General features: G+C 47.0%; 1 protein-coding gene across 6 annotated transcripts in view; it reads left to right on the forward strand.

The window, feature by feature from the left end:
• The window catches only part of BMAL1 (basic helix-loop-helix ARNT like 1), a gene marked incomplete at its 5' end in the record, with an annotated part of 103,047 nt that overhangs the window by 31,152 nt on the left and 54,551 nt on the right, over nt 1–17,344 (forward strand). For all 6 annotated transcript variants that reach the window (XR_013999982.1, XM_081153224.1, XM_081153225.1 and 3 more), the window contains one exon: nt 193–265. The remainder of the gene's footprint in view (nt 1–192; nt 266–17,344) is intronic.

Below are 17,344 nucleotides of genomic sequence, written 5' to 3' on the forward strand. Positions count from 1 at the left end.
CGGGACACTGGGGAGGCTTCTAGGGAAAGACTGTTCAGTGGATTTGAAGGATGAATAGCATTGTCTAGGCGGAGAAGCAGAGATGGGTATCCTGGGAGGAAGGTAAATCAAAATTTACTGGGAGTTCTAAGTTTAAAGAAAATGAATAAATATTCTCTTTTAGAGCTAAACTCTTATTTCATTGGCTTTTAGGTGGTGCTGGCTAGAGTGTATGCTTTTGGACCCAAGCTTATCTTCTCAAATGTGGAATCCCAGGCCTTCATTGGTAAGTTTGTTTGATTCTTTTTTACCACATTATGCTATGGAGGATCAGTAGTTGTCATTGAGACTGCTCTGTGAAAGTTACCAAGCCTGGACCCTAGAGAAGCTATAGTCGAGGTGGAAAGGATCCATAGGAGAAGCAGAATCTCAGTGTAGACTTCTGTGGTAGCTGCAGAGATGGGGCCAGAGGAGGCCCATCCAGAAGATGGATGCAGCTGGCTTCATGGAGAGGGGGAGCTTTGGCTTTGTTTGAAGGAAAAGTCCCTGGAGGAGAGAAATAAGCTTTTCGGGCTTGAGATGGTGGGTGTAAGATACAATGAAGTGGGCTCAGTAGCAGACCCACAGGGGCAAGAACTTCATCCAGAGGAGTCATGGGCAAGAACTTTGGCAGGATATGCTGGTCTCTGATTATTCTAGACCAGGGTGAGCAAACTTTTCTGTAAAGGATGAGATGATAAATGTTTTTGGCTTCATAGGCCATGGGGTTTTTGCCATAACTATTCAACTCTGTTATTGTAGCATGTAAGCAGCCATAGATAATATGTAAATGGTGGGTGTGGCTGCGTTCCAATAAAGCTTTATTTACAGAACAGGTAGTGGGCTAGATTTGGTCCCTGAGCTATAGTTTGCCCACTCCTTTTCTAACCCCCGAATGCCGGGCTCAGGCACTTGGTCTTTTTCCTGTAGTCAGCAGGGAACCACTGAATTTATTTTGGGCAAAGAAGTGAAATGGCAGAAATGACATGTTTCTGATACCTGGACAAGAGGCATGGGCCCTGTTCAGAGGCAGCAGCAGCGATCCAGGCATGAGGTCATGTGGTTAGCAGTGTTTAAAATGAGAGCAAAGGACCAACTGAAGAGATCTAGCAAAGGGAGAACTGTAGGATTTACAGTCTTCTTAGACTTTAAAGACAGGAGCCAAAGACGATGAAAATTTAAACTTGGGAGTTTACAGTGGTACCATTGACAGAAATGTAGACATCAAGTGTGGAGAAAAGTGGTTGATGTGTCTGGTTTTAGACACATTGAATTCAAGATGACAGTGGTTCAGAGGCGATGTCCAGTAGGAGCCTGGATTTAGAAGGGTGGGCCTGGAGACGTAGAGCAGGAGCCATGAGGTTAGATAAGCTCTCCCCATGCTGAGCAGAGGCTGAGCCTGGGGGAAAGCACATAAATCTGGGATGGAGAGAAGAGGGTGGAGGAGAACCAGAGGCCGAGGAGGAGAGTCCCAGGAAGGGAGAAGGACCAGAGAGAGGGACCTGAGGGAAGGCTGCCAAATTTGTGACAAGGTGGTTACAGACGACCTTGAGAAATGTGATGCTGCGGGGTGGGGGGGAGGGGGGTGAGGAAGAAGTGGGAAGGAAGCCGGGTTGCACAGGGTTAGACAGAAATAACGATTAGTAAAGTAGCCCACTCACAGAGTTTGGGTGGTAAAAGAAGGGAGACACATAAGATTTCAGTGTTTGCATGTCCACATAACCTGTTCTTTAGCTGGGAGGCAGGCACAGCATGCTGTGACCAGTTCTCATTTCCTTCTCTGGAGCCAAGCTGTGTTTGGGAGTTTGTGTGTACATTGGGCTCGCATTGTGTTCTTAGGCTCCCTTTGAGGTGTGGTGTGCATAGTTCTGCCACAACTTGCACCATGGAATCCAGCCCGTGTTTGGACTCTCGCCATGAGACAAGATGTGATCTGTTGGGGAAATACTTGCATTTACCTAAGTTTAAAGAACCAAAAAATTGGAATAAAACTTCGTACTGCAGAGTCTGCTCAAGTATGGTAATTTGAAATAATTCTTCAAGTCATCCAGCTAGATATCAGTTTATGCTCTGGTTATTTTAAATGCATCTTCTTTGGTTTGAATTCTAAGTCATTTTTGGCTCAGTTTATGTGAACATAGCAGTTAAAAGATAGAGTAATCAAAGCAACGGGCATAACTGGTTTAGAGCCACCATTTATCGAACACTCACCATGTACAGGTACAGTGCTGAGTGCTCTCTACTTCTAGCTGTCACTTTATTTTATCTTTGCAACAGCCTGTGACGTGGGAAGTAGTATTTTCATTTCAGCAATAAGGAAATCAAATCATAGGTTGAGTAACCTGCCCAAGGTTACTGGGGATTTGAACCCAGCTCTGTCTGACCCCTGGTTTGTGCTGCTCCCTGTTGTCTCCCATCTGAGTCTAGAATTTCTCCTCCTACTTACATAGAAGTACTAGAGACAGATTGAGCTCTTCCGGTTAAATATTCAGAGACTCTAGTGGGTGTTTCCACTTCCTAGGCACCTACTGAACGGGTGGAAGAAGTGTGAGATCTCTGGAAGACACTAAGACCAAACTTCACGCTTACTTTAACTGTTTCACCAGATAAAGTTTTCCTTTAGTTGGAGAAGGCGGCAGCCTTGGGCTTGGAAAGGAAGCATGACAGTCGGATTCCAGTCCCAGCTCTATGGCAGTTACAATCTACTTTCTGTTTCGATGCTTGGTATTTCCCTCTGCTCACCTCCAGCTTCAAGCTTCGAGGACAGGGCCCTGTTTTGTCTTGTTTACCTCTGTGCTCCCAGCATCTACATGGTATCAGACATGCAGTATGTGCTCATTAAATGTTTGTTGCTTCTAACGAGCCAGGAGACTTGGGACAAGATGCTCTCGGCACTGTGGTTATAGAAGTGACACCAGACAAGTGCTCTGTCCTCTTTAGGCAGACGTCCTAGTAGGGGAGACAGAGAGCACGGTGTCTGAGATGTGCGGCAGTGTAAGGGCCGGCAGGCGTGGTGATGCTCTGAAGTGAGAGAAAGCGAGAGAAAGGGGTGGATGGTGACAGGGCTGACAGTTTAGTTCGGCTCGTCAGGAAGTCCTCACCAAGAAATGAAGTGAGACAGTGAGGCTCTTGGGGAAAAATGTCATAATAACGCCACTGAGGTTTAATTCTTTCGCTTGGCCGTGGTTGTTAACAGCCAGCTGGCCTTTGCAGCAAGGGCTCCATCTTCAGGCCTCCTGTCCTTGGCTGTGCTGAGCGCTCCCTTCCCCTCCTTGGTCCGCTCAGTCTCCTTGCCTGGCCTGCTCTCTCCCACTTCTCCTCCAGCCTCGGAGGCCTCAGCCTCTGCAGTCTGCTTTGCCAGTTCTCTTTTCTCTGTCCTTAGCTTGATAAGGTTTCACTTGGTCCTCCGTGCCAGCCTAAGCATCCTCCCTGGGTGAGCGCATCCACTGCTTACCTCTACATGGGAGCTCCCGGATCTGCCCATTCAGCCCAGAGCGTCCTCCCAGCCCTCCCTCCCAGCTCCTGTCAGCAGGCACCTCGGACTCCTCCTGCCCTGGTGCCAAATGTGTCTCTCTGTGTGTTGCCTGCCTTGGGTGGGACTCACCCACTTGGTTCCGTCTGTGTAGGAGTCATCCTTGGCTTTGTCCTTTCCCTCAACTGTCATCGCCCATCAGTTGCCACATCCTGAAGAGCCCGTCTTTCTAATTTGTCACCTCACGCCTTCTCCCTCTGCACCCCTCCATTTAGGGACTCATCACAGGGATTCTTTTAAACAGCCTCTTCATTGGTCTTCCTGTGTCCACCTTTCTCCTCTCTCATTCCACCGCCACGCTCCTATCAGCAAGATACTTCTAACTCTCACATCTGACCGTGGCTTTCTTCTGCTTAAAACTCTCTAAGGGCCTCTCACTGCTTCTAGAATAAAACCTAAGCCCTGTCAGCGGGCCTGCAGTCCTCTCATAATCTGGCCCTTGGCCACCTTCCTCATGTCACTTGTTTCCTAACCCATATTTCTAACCTCAGCCCAGCCTTCCAACAGGCAGTGCCTATTGGTGCCTTTGCCAGTGCAGGGCCCTCTTCTGGGAATGACCCACCCCTGCTCCCCATTTTGGTAACTCACTCAAGTTTCCATTCTCCTGGACACCTTCCTTCCCCACCCTGCACTTCGCTGTGACCTGGAGATGACCTTCCTCCTGGCTCCCAGAGCACCCTGCATTTCTCTCTCCAAGAGCACTTATCTGCATAGCTGTTGATTTACTTACTATCTGTTATGTTCAGTAAACTGAGCTCCTTTAGGGTGGGGACCACACCTACACACATTCACACTATCTCTGGGTTCTCGATGCCAGCACAGTTCACCTTGCTCAGGAAGTGTTTGTTGAAAGAGTGAGAACAGCAAAGTCTGTTTGCATAGCCAAACAGCAGATTTATAACATGATCAAATGCATTTGAAATTGGAGGTTCATTGGCCATTGAGTTTGGTGGGGCCCCCTTCTCAGTTTTGAGTGCAGCATAGGTTGTTCTGGGCTTGGATTTGTGGCTGTCTGCTATGTCTCCCAGCATCCTGAGGCCTTGGGAATAGAACCTCTCTGTATTCTTTACTCCTGACTTAAAAAAAAAACCTCCTGTTGCCCAGCGGTGTGGCTCAATGGTTGAGCGTCCCAGGAACCAAGAGGTCGGTCACCAGTTGATTCCCAGTCAGGGCACATGCACGGGTTGTGGGCTCGATCCCCAGTAGGGGGCGTGCAAGAGACAGCCCATCCATGATGTTTCTCTCCCATCGATGTTTCTCTCTCTCCCTTTCCCTTCCTCTCTTAAATAAAAACATATTTTAAAAAACACACAAAAACTCCTGTTATTGATGGGATAGTAATAGCAATTCAAAATGAAAAACAATCCATCAAGAAATGCTCAGGAATGAGGACTGCCCAGCTTCATCCTGGATGAATCCCAAATTTTCTACATTAGTGGAAATAATTCTTACTAACTGCTGACAGCTCCCCCCAGCTCAGCTGAAAATGCTTGTCTGTCGGGGATGAGGGTAGCGAATGGTCCTTTGTGGTAGTGCCCAAGAGCTTCTTTATTTCCACTGAGTCCTTGTGATACTAAGGAGTAGGCTCTGGCCCCGGGGGTCTGGATCCCATGGGCGCTGGCACAGTGCACCCAGGAGGTAGCCAATACATTCTCATGTTTTCTGTTGGAGCCTGCAGCCTGATGCTTGTTGCATCCTCTTTACTTCCCAGCTCAGCCACAGAACTGGGAAATTGTGCTGAGAATGCACCTTCTATGTGGGGGGTTCACCGTACACTGGGAAGACTTTCTAGAAGAAGCCCTGCCAAGCACAGAGGTGTCCTGCTGACCAGGGTGCTCCAACAGGCACTTGGGACCCCTGTCATTGCCTGGAAATACTTAGGATGCGTCTTTCCCTTCCAGGGACTTTCCATAAGCTGTTCCCTCCACGTGGGAATCATTTTTCTTCTGATCTGCCTAGTTCATGCCTGTTTGCCCTTCAGATATCAGCCGATTTGCCTCGTAATTGGGAAGCCTTTCCCGCCTCCCGGATAAGGTCTTATCAGCATTACCATTATCTTTTTATGCTGGTTCGTGATTGCTCACCATGTGGCAGCACTGTCAGAGTGTTTGGTGGATAACCACTTAGTACTGGGGCCTCAGTAGGTGTTGGCGAGGTGCTACCATTATTATCCCAAAGGTCCAGTCGAGGAAACGAGGTGCAGGTCAATTGAGGACATGGGGCAGGGATCTGTTCCCAGTGCCTGACTGCCTTGGTGCTCTCACCCATTCTTCTGTGCTCCAGGGTCCCTCTGCCACTCATTCCAGTAGCCCATTTTCCTGCTCTTCTCAGCACTAATCACAGAGGTCATTTTACGTGTATCTGTGTGGTTATAGATTAGAGAATGTTCTGCCACTGGGCTGCCCCTGCCAGCCCATGATGACAGGAGCCTGACCTCTATCTAGGTAGGTGCTCAGAAGAGCTGACAGCCCGCCCGACTGCCCAGAGAGCCGCTCACCCCTGTTTCTCCTTGCCCCGTGCATCACAGGAGTCTGGGCTATGAACATAGAAGGGGTCCCCAGGGCCCCCAAGTTCAGCCTGCGCCCTCGCCTGCTGTTTCCATGTCAGAGCCAGCTGTGCCGAGGAAGCACCTGTCCTGGGCGGGTCTGTTCCCCTGCACGCTCCCTCACCCGTCTCTCCACCTGGCAAGCCCCGCGCCGTCCCTCTGCAAGGAGCTGGCCCTTTCTCCTCCCAGGACAGAGCCAGCCTCTCCTCTGCTCCCTGGACTGGGGCACGCTCGGGCGGATGGCTCTGAGCAGCGTGCTCTCCGTGGCCTGTGCGCCTGGGCTCGTCGCCTTTCTGGGTGGCCTGTGGCGGGGCAGAGCCCGGACAGTCAGAAGGGGGCGAGGGTGGACAGAGTTGGCACCGTAGAGGAGCTGGGCCATGATGCAGCCTGTGTGCATGTGGCCCTGTGCTGGTATGTGTGTGTGTGTGCGTGCGTACATATGTGTGTGTGTACGTGTATGTTTCTCGCTCAATACTTTACTTGCATAATCCATCCTTAGATGGATTAGAGATGATGTCTCCCTCTCGGGGGGGGGGGGGTCTAATGTGGCACTTGGAACAATAGGTATTTTATAGCTGATGGTGAAATAAATAGTCTCCTCTCCCAAGCTGAAGGTGCCTCCTCTTTCCCCACCCCCCACCTTGATACCTTAGCGACCATTTCACAGAGTTATTGTGACTGTCAGGACCCTCTTCCCAGCCCCCATCCAGGGGGCAGGGATGAAGCCCTGTCTAGACTCCAGCAGGCTGGGTAGGCTACTTTGCTTAGCAGCCCATAAGCCCGGTCCTCCAGGGGAACCTTGCCAGGCTCTGAGCCCTCTAGGGCCAGGCTGGCTGAGCTCCGAGTGACACCGGTCTTGAGCAGGCAAAATAAAAATAAAAAATGGCTTCTGACCAAGTGGGGGAAGGGGACATGGGGAGGAGCAGAGGACGACATTAGCTGTGCCTGGGGTGTGTTTGCTAGCCACAAACTGAGACTGGCTTGAAGGGCAGCTGGCCCCAGGGTGGGGATGTCCTTAAAGGACACTGTCACACCAGTCTCAGCGGGACCTGCTTCATGAAGTCAGCTCTTTGCTGCGAGGGATGTGACTTAAGACAAACCACACAAGCTCTCTAAGCCTCACCTGTAAACTGGGCTGGTGATAACAGTCATCACCTTTATGAGGTTCTTGTGAGGGTGAAATGAAAACATGCTTAGCATTGTACCTGACATGCAGAAAACACCAAACGCCTGTTATCATTACTGTTGTTTTTAAAAAGTTGTTTTGTGACTAATAATTGCAAGAAGAGTCTGGATGAGATACAAAGTCTGAATGACAGTGAAAGGCTTTGAGGAGTGTGTAAGAAAAGCACTTTGTGAAATGCAAAGTATTATTAGCAGAAAAATAGCTGTATCGTTTTGGCTTTGGGAAAAATGAGCACATCACAGTTTTGTGATGTTAAGTCTAAGCTTGCTGTTATTTTTGTTTTTGTTTTGGAGGGAGATTTTTCAGATAGGCTTTTATTGGCATCTTGCCCCGAGGGTGTGACCCACATTGGTGACCCTGTTGCCAAGTGCCTGAATAGCACCTGGCACAGAGAAGCGTTTCTATGGGAGCTATTAGTATTTTAAATGTTTAATCATAAACATTTAATACATCATAGTATAGTAAGTTCTTATAGGTTCATTGACGGTAAATTGTAAGAATTATCTCTGGACCTGCGAAATTCTCACTCTCAGAGCTTTGTGCCTAGTATAGCTGAATAACTTTGAATGATTTATTCAGAATTTGATATAGACAACTACCATTGTCTTCTCAATGTTAGAAATACTTCCTTGATATCAGCTGCTCTTGTGTTTATCTCCATTCTATACCATATCCTTGCCTCCACCCATCTTTCTGAAAATAAAATTGAACAACATTTATCAATTGTAAAAAATGTAGATACTTTTAAGCAGAGGTTGAAAACTCTGTTCGCTGGCTGCATCTGGCCTGCGGATGTATGATCAGTGCTCACAATGTTTTAAAACTTTTAAATTAGTGACTAACATTTAAAAGTTGGTCAGTATTATCTAGAAATCTGGATTCCCAGGTCTTCATGAAAAATCGAAGGTGTGGCAGCACTAGGTCCCTCCTGTCTCACAGCCCTTCTGAGGAGTGGCCCCTCCTCTGGGACCTGTTCCCTAGTTTGCCCCCCCTTTACCTGGCCGGAGGTAACTGAGTCTGTTAAATGTAACCAGCACCTCTTAGACACTGTGCATTAATTTAGAACACATTCACTAGCAACTATGATTACAGAGAGGAAGGTTATTTCCCTCACTAAGCTGTCCTTTTTATGATAACCCAAGGGACTATTATAGTGTTTTATGTAGGTAGGCCCTTTTGGGTTTAGTAGAGTCACCTCCTCTCCTCCCTGTGGGAATTTCTCATTAACAATTTTCAAGAAGTCTTCAGCAAGACTTAAAAGTCAACATAAAATGTTGGCTAATGCAGAATATAAATTTTGATTGCCTCTACTTAAGGGAGGGTGAAAACAAGGGTACTGCTTTCATTCAGCAATTTATGATGCTGTAAATTTGAACAGTTAAAGACACTTAGCCCTTTTTATTAGCCATCTCGTTGAAATGGTTTTAATTTGGCAGAACCCTTATGGGAACAGATGAGGAGTTTGAGATTCCCCCTACTGGATACCATCCCCATTGTAGTTTTTTCTTAGGCAAGCCCCTACCTCCTCCCAGCCAGTGGGTACACAGGCATTGGTGGCCACATGCAGAGACGGGGGAGGTGCTGCATCCCACAGTGGTTACTTTAGGGGAGTCCTTGAAACACTGAAACTTTAAAAATTATAATCCTGTGAGCTTTTAAATTGTTTTGTTTTTGTCATCATGAAAGAGTACACACTTGTGACAAATTCAGACAACACTGAAGTACATTAACTTAAAGGAAGAAAGTCTTCTGCGACCCCCCACCCCAATCTCCCCAAAGATAGGCACTTTTGAGACTTTGTCGGGTACAGTCCTGAACCTTTTCATTTGTTTATGTCCCCCCCACTCCTCATCCCCTGCCTCCTTTGCCCTCACCCCCAACATACTGGTTTTTACTTCTGTAAAAACAGAAACTCTCTGTGCATACTGTTCTGCAGCTTTTCTTGTCATAGCCACCTCCCAATTACTGTATTATCTTTTGAAGTCAATATGTATAGATAGCTGTCTCATTATTTTTAACAGTCGTACTCCATGGTATGGATGCATTTTTAGTTTATTACTCATTCCTGTATTGGTAGACACCCGGGTTGTTTCTGATCTCTTGCCATTACGACCATAGCTGCTGTGGAAATTGCTGCACACACCTGTGAACTTTTGCATGCGATTTTCTGTGACATAGATACCTACAAGTGGGGCTTTTGGCTTGAATAGTTTGCCATTTACATTTTAAATCGATGTCACCTAATTGCCCTCCAAAAAGGCTGTACCAGTTCATGCTTCTCCCAAGAGTGTCTAATTATTGCTCCCATAATCTAGTTTTTGCTTAAACATGTATAAGAAAAGTAAACTTTAAAAACTCACAAATATGCCATGAAAATGATACATCTGCCTTAGAAAAGCATTCAAACTACATAAATCTATAGATGTAATTGAATGCTTTTCATACCCTGATTTTGGTGATGATTATCATCTCATAAGATGACAAAAATGTCCTCCAACGACTGTAACCAATTTAGTTATTAAATACTTACCTAAGGATCGCACTTGTGCCAGGCAGCCTTTGAAAGTGTAACAGTCAAATCACAGCTCCTTCCACAGCCCTCCCAGGGCTGCCTTCCCTCCCCACCAAGGCTGGGGCAGCATTGAAATGGGCTGCACAGGCAATGCCAGGCCTTAGGCCCAAGAGTCTTGGGGAGGGGGAGGCGGCAGGTGGTGTAGCGAGGTGCCGAGGGTTCCTGCCTCACCTCCTTGCACCTGGATGCCAGGTTCTCCCACGTGTATTTCCTCATAGCATCCCTACGACTTCCTTGTGAAGCAGTCACTCCCCTCTCCTCCCTATTTATATCTGGGGACACTTGAGGTCAATGGTCTGCCTTCCTGAGTGTCGCACAGCTGGTAAGTGACAGTGCATATGACAGTCTTCTGATTCCAAAGCAGTGGAGTCAGACCCCTGCGAGGCTTTTTGCCTGCAGCACACCATGGCTGTTTCCTTTACTGAGCTGGGGGTAGAGAAGAGAAAGGGAAGTGACATTCCCAGGCTTCCTGTGGCCACTTTTGTCCATAGCTTTCTCCTCAGAGTACTGACATTTATGGTCGTTTTAGAACATTTCCTTGGCATTCGGGAAGGGTCTGTGAATTCTTGATGCGGTTGAGAACTGCTGATCTGCAATATCTTTTTCTCCTTAGAAAGGACAGGTCTCTGGAGATGGTTAGTTTACCACCTGCTAGCTGTGTGTGAAATTTTGAATTCTGTTTCTCCGAGGCCTCCTCTCTGCCTCTCTGACCTGGTGTCTGGCTTTTGCTGACAGGTTATCCTGTATTGGCACGGACCTCACTTCTGAGCCTGACAGAGGATTTGCTGCCCAGACCACATATCCTCCCAGGATGCCTTCAGCTTCATTAGACCCAGGCAGGGTGGTTGGTCTAGTGAAACCAGGGCTCTGGGGTCGGATAGACCCAGGTTCAAATCCTGGCCTTATCGTTTACACTAGGAGCGCGAACCTTTAGCTGTTGACCTCACCTCTCTGAGACTCAGAGTGCCCTTTCTACAAAATAGGGATAATAATTCCCTCACAGGGACATTTTGAGGAATACATGAATTAAGATTTGAAAGGTGCCTCTGAGATGATCAGTGCAGAATAGATACTTTAAAAGGAGAAGCAGTTTCAACCTAACAAATCAGAAATGTTTCTTATTTTATGTTGAGTTGAATATTTGACTCTTACACTTTTCTACATACAAAACACAAGTATCTTGGAGGTTCTTCATAGCTTCCTTATAGAGGAATTTAGTATGTCTTAAGTACTTCTTAAAGGTTTGACCTTTGGCTGTAGTATCCATATGTTGGTTAGTTTTCCTATGAGCCCCATGATATAAAGACTTAAAGATGAATTTGAGAGAAAAAAAATGAAAGGAATTAGATTGTCAGGTTCTGTAAATTGTTACATGTATCTTGCCCAATTTTTGTTCATTAATTTATGTCCACCCAATTACATAAAGCAAATTTGGAGGGAAAAATGAAGAGTAGGTACTTTATAAATGTAAGCCCTCTTTCATTTTCCTGCTGTAAAGGGAAGCTCCGCTGGGGGTGCCTTCTGGTAGCTGCTGGCTGGGGATCTCGGATCCGGGGGAAGGCCACCACATGAGCCCTGAGGTGAGTCATACACAGTGTGTACTCTCAGGAGCTCAGTGTTTGGTAGGGGAACCCGCTGAGCAAGATGGTGTAATATGTGCAATAGTAGGAATCAGTTAGTAGAGGGGAGATTAATTAACCTGCAGTGAGGGAGGGATGGAAAAGTCATCAAGCAGGTAGGGTATTGAAGGTTGACTAGGAGCTTAACAGAGAAGATAGGACCATGTATAATTAATGGGCAACTTTATCCATTAGTAATACAGTTGCATGTTTTTTATGTATATACTTTAACTTCTCCTGACTCTTACCAATACACTGATATATTCAAATTCTTCCTCTCTCATTGCATTCTGCCTCTCCTTCTCCCTACCCTACCTTAAGGTACTCAGCACTAAAAATTTCTTCAAGAATTTCTTTATGCTTTAGTAGATTCTCAGAGTATGATGCTACTTCATTCTGCTAAGTTTTTCACAAGAGCTTTGGTGTAGCTAATTTTTTCCATTCCTTTTTTCTACTGTATGAGTAAGTTCCTTTCTTTCTTGGCACTGAACAAACTACCAACCACTTGATGTTTACTGAGTCACTCCTATATACCAGGGCCATGTGTCATCCAATTTAGTCACCAGAACAATTCTGTAAAACAGGGTCTGTTATTCTTTCTTACAGATGAGCAAACTGAGGCTTAGAGAGGTTACTATACTGAGTATTGCACAAGTAGGGAGCCACAGTTCAACCCTGGGGTTCTTTTCCCTTTCCTCTGCCCAGGGAGGGTCTTGCGCATAGTAGGCGAGCGGCAAACATTTGTCCGAAGTAAGGAGAGAGCTGCCACATAGCGGTCAGTTCAATTCCTACTGCTGGTTCTGTAACCCACTAGGTGAGGTGACTGTACTCCTCACATAGCTTCCTACCTATAAATGGGCTCCAGAATCACACAGCAGTAATAATTGATGAAAAATACAATTTCCCATCCTCTCGCTTTTATTTCTAAGGTATTTGTAAGCAGATAAATTAGACCATTAAAATGTTACGTGTTGCTTTGTCTCCATAAGGACTATGTGGGAGAATGCAGGCATAGTGCTCCAAGAGCCTGGCCTGGGAGTCAGGGACTTGGTTTCCAGCTCTGGTTCTGCTGATGACTCCTTGGCCACAGTGGGCAAATCACACCCCTCTGCAGAGTCACATTCCCTCAGTACAGTTTGGGGTTCAGGTGGTTGATAAAGCTCCTGCTCGCCGCATGGCCTCATATCATGGAGCAAGGCTGTGGAGTGTGCTGGAAGGAACACAGGCATTGGTGTTGAGAAGGCCTGAGTGTGACCCCTGGCTCCTGTCTTCCCAGCTCTGTGACCCTGGGCAAATCACCTAACCTCTCTGATACTCACTGTCCGCTTCTGTAAAGAGTGCAGATAGGACCTACCTCCAGATCACTCTCAGGATTGCAGGGTCCATGTAAACACAGTTGGTGTCCTTTCCTCTCTCCAACTCCTGAGTGCTTCAGTTTTGTACTCGCTGGGTGTTTCTGCAGTGAAACCTGAAACACCTTCATCAGGTGCAGTTACACTTCTCAACACCCTGAGATACTCAACAATTAGATTTCTTGAAGCTCTTTTGTGTTGTTAAGAACCTCCTCAAAGGAAGATACCGTTCTACCCCATTGAGCTTTATTAGTGCTCCAGGGACAGAGCCTTATTTTTCCACCTTCTCCCCCCTTGCACACAGCAGCTGCGGTGTGAGTCAGTTTGCATGTATATAATTCCTTTTGTGCCTCTTTGCAGAGAGAACTCCATTCATTTAGCAAAGGTTTGCCATGCCCAGGCTTTATGTTGGGAGGTGGACAGAGAGAGAAATAGACTTACGGTCACTGCCCTCAAGGAGCTGTCAGGGAGCAAAGGTGCCTATAGGCCGTGGTGAGACTTGGACTTGTGACATCATCGGGGCATGCAACAGGGTGCCATGGGAAAAGAGAGGCCCGAGTGGCTCTCTCCTGGGGAATCAGGAAGGGCCTCATAGGCGAGAGGTGACTTTTGAGCAAATCTTAAGAGAGGAGTAGGAGTGATATACCAAATGATTGTCAATCCAGTGACAGAGTTGTTTAGTCATTTGTAATCTGTATCTCCTCTGCTTTATCTATCACTTAGGACCAAGCATGGCATACTGTAGGCCCCCCAATAGATATTTGTTGAAAGAGAAAAGAAAAACCAAACCCTTTCTAATTAGAAACCCAATGAAAAAACTTGTCTTTTTATAATCAAGACACCATTTCACTAAGACTCAAGATTCATACAAAACTGTACCATATCTTAAAACAAGAAAAAAATAATTTCTTCTGACAATTTGGAAAAAAAGAAAGAGAGAGAGAGAGAGAGAAAGAGAGTGAGAGGAGTAGGAGTCTACACTGCAAAAGTCCAGGCGCAACATTCCAGCCAGTAGGAGCCACAGGGCGGAGACCGGAGCCCTGGAGGGAATGACACCTGGGTGTGTGTCTGGAGCTGGGGCCAAGAGGTGGAGGACCTGAGTTGCCATGTCCCTGTGGTCATCCTTACATGGATGACTCCAGACCTTTCTCCCAAACCCGCAGCTTACATATCCTTTGTCCACTCAACATTCACACTTTGATGTTTAAAGGGTGTCCCAGACCCAACATAGCAAATAGAAGCTTAATTTTAATTAAAAAAAAAGAACAAAAAGGCGAAAACATACCTCTGCTCTTCCCGTCTCCCCCATGTTATGTGGCAGTGCCACTTGCCTGGTCACCCAGGCACTAAGTGTAGGCATCATCTTTGATCCTGCTCACTCCTTCAGTCCTCACATTATGTTTGCAGTTCTTACAGCTGTTCCTTCAGAGTATATCTTAAAAGCTGTCACACCTCTCTGTCCTCATCCAGGTCCCCCATCTCTTAGCAGGTCTCCCCATTTCCACTCTGGCCTCGCTGCTTCAGTCTTCACACAGTCAGGCTGAGTGACCTTTTAGAAAGTAAATAAGATCACATTACTTCCCTGCTCAAACCCTCCAGTAGTTTTCTGGCATCTGTGGAATAGAATCTGAGCTCCTTGCCATGGCCTGCCAGCCCCTCCTACTCCTCTGCTCTCATCTCTTAGCACTCTCCACTTTGCCCATTCCATTCCAGCCACTGTGTTTCTTGCCTCAGGGCCTTTGCACTTGCTGTTCTCTGTCTAGATCACTCTTCCCCAACATCTTTGCCTGGCCCACCTTTATTCCATTCTGGCCTCTGTTCAAGTGGTCTTTCACCTATCTAAAAAAGCACTGTCTTACCCCATCCCTTGCCCCATCACTCTGCCTTCTTACCCTGCTTTATTTTTCTTCATTAGCACTCATCACTATCTGACTTTACATTATATGTTTATTTGTCTTTATTGTTTGTCTTACCCCACTAGAATGTAATCTGTGAGGTGGGGTCTTGTCTTATCTATCTCACTTACCACTCTATTTCCAGGGCCTAAAACAGCCTCCGGGCACACAGTAGGCGATCATCATACATTAGACGAGTGAATGAAAAAATGAATGAATTTATGCAAGTTAAGATTTTGGTGTTTATCCCGTGGGCAGTGCAAACCTAGTAGACATCTTTCAGGAGGTGAGTGACGTAGTCAGCACTTTTAGTTTAGAAAGCCAGCTGGTGGCCGTGTGGGGGCCGGACTGTAGGAGGAGGCAGCAGAACTAGTTAGAGGCCATTAAAATGGTCCAGGAAATTGCTACTGAGCCCTGTGTAGAGCTGTGGAGAAGGAGAAGAAGAGGCCAATGACAGAATGTGAACAATTTTGAATATCTTTGGTTCCTATTTGGAGAACTAGGTAGAGTGATTCCTTTATAAGCAAAACAGGAGGGAGGGGACTAGCTAGGCTGGCAACGCTCCAGGATGAGTTTCTCCCCAGGCAGATGCAGCCCCAGGATGCATGCCCTGAGCAGCACTGCTGGCTCTCTGCTAGATAAATGCCCCACATTCAGTCTTCACTAAGAGTGTAGTCAAGGTGGTGGTGTCAGTGAGTCTGACTCTCTTTCCTGCAGGCAGGCAGTCCCTTGATCTTACACACTGCGAGCCCCACTAAGTCATCTCAATGGGTACATTTCTCCATATTAACTTCAAAGGACACTGGCTCTAACAAAAGCTTCTTTTTTTTTTTTAAAGAATGCCTAGGCTTGCCCAGCTGGCATGCTCAGTGGCTGAGCATCGACCTATGAACCAGGAGGTCAGGGCACGTGCCTGGGTTTCAGGCTTGATCCCCAGTCGGGGCGTGCAGGAGGCAGCCGATCAATGACTCTCATCATTGATGTTTCTCTCTCTCCCTCTCCCTTCCTCTCTCTGAAATCAATAAAAACATATTTTTAAAAAAAGGATGCCTAGGCTTTGCCCAAGTTTCAGGCTGGGTTTACTGATAACTTGGGGGTTCAGCAGCTCCCTTAGCACAGACCTGCCCAGGAATTCTCGTGCTCTGTCGGGTATCAGGGAGTCAGACAACAGTGGGCACCATTCCTGGCCCCAGGCACAGGCGTGCGGTCTGGGTACTGCCTCTTGAGTGCTTTCTTCTTGAGCCTGAATTATTTCTTCTTCCAAAAATCCCCAGTCCTCTCCAAGTTCTGATGAAAAGCCTTCGTCTTTGAGTAAACACATTCTTGCCCACCTTGCTGAGGTGTCCCCCCTCTGTCCCTCTCTAAGAGTGCGCCATCCCAGGGCTTGGTCCAAAGTTCCCAGTCCTGTTTGCTGCACCCTGCGCAGTGAAATGCTGTGCCATCTGTGCGGCCAGATGCCCACCTCCCACACCTCCCCCTCCCTTCCAAAGGTCCAGATGTCATGAGAATTACATCAATAGCTACACTGCAGAGCCTCCTGGGGGCCAGGTACCGTGGTAAGCACATTACATGCATTCTGTCTGACCCTCACCACCCTGCAGGGGTGACTTTCATTATCTGTTTTGCAGATGAGGAAGCTGAGGCTCTGCTCTGTGGCGGAGCTCAGTAGTTAAGAGCATGGGCTTGGAGTCAAACAGATCTGGGTTTGAATCCCAACTAGCGGTTGACCTTGGGCATGCCACTTAATCATTTTAGTCTTCTTTTCGCAGATCTAGAAAATGGAGATAATACAGGGAGGGTTCTTAGGGTTGCTGTGAAAATTAAACAAAATAACATGTTACTTTTTAAGTATATAAGCACTTGTTTGCCCTGTGCTAGACTCTGCGCTATCAGCATACGACAGCTCATCGTAGATGCTGCCGGCTTCCCATCCAGGGCCCCACGGCTCGCATGTAGGTGGAGCCAGGGTTTGAACATAGCCCTGCCGCACTCTAAAACCCATGTTTTTCTTCTTCCCACACTGTTGCTCCCAAGGTGATCTTGCCTATTGACTTTCTGGTCCTTAAGTTTGCTCTCTTTCTTTTCTGGTTGCATCATTTTTTCCTATCTGGGCAGTGGGTTCGAGAAGGCTCAGCAGTTCCTCAGTCCCTTCCAGCCAGTGTCCTCGTCTCAGTCACTGATCGAGCAGTCCCCAGTGGCGGGCTGTTCAGGCAAGAGCTTGGCCACTTTTCCCTGATTGTCAGTGTCATCTTGCCTACTGTGAAAGCCGGCGGGGCTTCCTACAATAGTTAGTTTTTGTCAGGAGGATTGTCTAAAGAAAACTGGAGCAACAGCAGAATGAGCTGGTGGGTGTCCTTTTTTGCTGGGGTCACAGATCGCTTTGTAAATCTGGTGAAATTTATGGAGCCTCTCTCCAAAAATAAATACACCTGACAAATACTCACAAGCTCATCATTTTTCATGAGATAGCTTCCCCAAAGCCCACCCAGGGATGCCAGCTGAGAAATCCAGATCCAGAGAGATAGCGTATGTGCTCTTTTGTCATCTGCTGCTTCTCCTTCACAACCATGAAGGATTTTCTGTGTCTATAAGATGTTGTATTCACAGGTGGTTGGGCCATCCTGG

Source organism: Miniopterus schreibersii (genome assembly GCF_964146895.1).
Source record: "Miniopterus schreibersii genome assembly, chromosome: 12".
In the NCBI taxonomy this organism is placed as follows: Eukaryota; Metazoa; Chordata; class Mammalia; order Chiroptera; family Miniopteridae; genus Miniopterus; species Miniopterus schreibersii.